The following is a 2944-nucleotide window of genomic DNA, read 5'->3' as shown; positions in this document are numbered from 1 at the left end:
TTATTTGGAAAATAAAAATGTGGTAAAGAGTTGTAAGAAATAAAATAGAGATGACTATACAAAGGACATTGAAAACTTTATAGTACAATAAAATCAACAATTAAATATAATAATAAAAATTTAAACTTAAAACTAATCAAACTCTAACTAGGGATTATATATATATAATCATATTCTTCATACATCATGACTTAAAAAAATTATTGCATAGTTCTACCTCTTATTTAATGTCTATGTTATGCAAATCATCAACTAATAAATATATGATAATGGTAAAAAATGTTATAGATAAGATTATGAAAAATATGATAAAACTATGTAAAAAAAAACTCTTTATAAAGTCTAAGGACTAAAATAGTATTTTATCTAAAAAATTATCACGCGCAACGCGCGGGTTTGCGACTTGTATTTATTAAAAGCGCTTTGCCTTTTGCAAAAGTAGCTGAGAGCTGTCCACACATAAAGTGTTCATCCTTCACATTTCAAAACGCAACTTTTTGGAGAAAGCAATTTCTAAAACCATTACCAACCACACATAAAAAAAAAATTTGGTTTCAAAAAGCATGTTCCAGCTTCTAAAAGCTAAAACAAACACACACTTATAAGAGAACTCTTAATGCTGCCACAACTAGCAGGACCTTGCAAAAAATGCCATAGGATTGACTCTATCAAACCAAGTTATAAGTCCTTTTGTGATATTATGCTTTATGGCACAAAATGACGAGCTTCCAAGAACAAAATAGATGAAGAGCTGATGGAACGAGAATCTTGAGACATCAATGAAGATACATAAAAATAGAACAAGTAGATAAATCAATCCATGAGTTGCTAACAATTTGACAGAAAACCATTTGAAGAATTGCCAATTCTGAACCTAGAGAAACATATTTAAATGGGAGGATACATTTTATTGAAGTTAAATAACTAGGATAACAAAATGAACAGAAAATTTGGTAACTTCAATATGAGACAGTCCATGGTAAAAATTATAACAAGGAAAAAAAAAGTTAGGAAAACAAGATTGCCAAAATCAACAATATAAATACCAAGGCAATTGATGACATAAAAACGCCCAAAACTCCAACCTTTGACTTTGATATTGGACTCTTGTATCCAGTTAAGTCTATAGATAAAGACCAAATTTCCACTAAGACATCGAAAACATGATAAATTTAACATTGGATTCTACATATGATGTTCACCTTCCATAATCATGGGCAGCTAATTCTATCACATCATGTTCTTGGTTAGTTTGTCATTGAAAAACTAATTAAAATGTCATATTTTCTCCATGCTTAAAGCATTAATTCAACCTCATCAGCCATTGTTTGAAATTCGTCACCTTAATTCCTATTTGAGTGAGCTAAGAGTGTCCACGTATCTATGTCCTCTACTAACTTTATAGTGCAAACATTAAACCAGGAAACTTCTATGGTATAAATCATATTCTTGCGTTCCTACTGGGCATTCAAAGCACATTAATAGTCAAAGATTTCTCTTGACAAGTCACCACTAAAATGATCAGTCCTTCGCAAAACCTAAAGGTCAGGAATACAGAACCAGTTCCAAGTTTATGTGCAGGATACAGAATTACAAGGATGGAGAGAGTAATTGCCCTCCAACCCATGAATTGGCTGCAATTGGTGAAGATTTGCAGTCAATCCATGAACTAGAAAGTCAATGTTGCGAATTTAACCATAATTCAACCATCAATTCAATATTAAGGGTACATGAAACCTTACATGATAAATAAAGATCACAAATGCAACAAATTTTCATGACTCAAGTTTTCTGGATTTATCAGTGGGAAAAAAATTTTGGACAATGAAGGTATGGTATATCAACATATATAGAGTTTAATTTGTTACATTCTAAAACTTCAATGTTAAATTTATTAGTACTTTTGAAAGTACTCTCACTAAATTACAGGGTTTAAAATGCACTTTCCTCTTTTAAACCCCCAAAAAATAAATGAATCAATCTCAAATTTAAACATTGAAAAGAAAAGTAAACAATAGCAGAGTAGTATAAACTGTGAAATTATATGTAAAGCAAAGGGGGCAATACCTATAAAGTTGATCAAAAGTGTGGTTTCTAAAATTTTGATTGCTCAAAATATCCTGGATTGCATGCTCTAGAATCTTCTAAGTCTCCTTTGCGTAGTTCGAATCCACAATGGGCCTGTGCACAAATGACTTCTTCATTTAAGCACTTAATCATGGATTGGAGTTTTGGAGGCAATGTTAACAAAAACTGAATGAGTTATTCAGGATAGACAAAACCCACATGGCTTTTCCTGTTATTCATAGGTTCTGCATAATAATAAAAGCAACAAGCAAAGCCTATGCTCTTCTCTCACTTGAATTAACAATGGGTCATGCTAACGAATGTGCTCAGAACATTGGTTAACAATCTATTTAGGAAAGTTTTAACACAACTTTTATGGGAAAGGGAAATGAAAAAAGTTGTTAAAATATTAATTGCTTTTTTTTTTCTTTTCTCACAAAAATTTTCTTTAAATGAATTATTAACCAATACTCTAAGAGTATTCATTAGTATTTCTCATTAACAATATACCCACATGGGTTTTCCAAAAAATCCTAAAAATTATAAAAAGACCAAAAATTAAACATGAAAATCTTTTAGAAACACAGCCTAATTTGCGAAATAGCACAATTTTATCAAAGTTTTAGAAAAAAAGCACTTGACAAAGTTATTTAGTTAAGTAATGCATTTTTTGAACTCAAGTTTAACAAACTTGAGGTCATTGTGCTATTTAGCAAATTTGGCCCCTAGAAAACACAAATCCATATCGTAACCCAAAAATATCACCTTCCACAAGTGTATATATTTATATACATATAAAGAACCCAGAAACCAAAAGGCCAAGAAGCAAGCTAAGAAATGCAAGATGGAAAATCAGACAGTTCAATTATAAAGAAAA

The sequence above is a fragment of the Quercus suber genome, unplaced genomic scaffold (assembly GCF_002906115.3).
Source record: "Quercus suber isolate HL8 unplaced genomic scaffold, Cork oak 2.0 scaffold_5, whole genome shotgun sequence".
Classification (NCBI taxonomy): domain Eukaryota; kingdom Viridiplantae; phylum Streptophyta; class Magnoliopsida; order Fagales; family Fagaceae; genus Quercus; species Quercus suber.
This window is presented reverse-complemented; position numbering follows the sequence as displayed.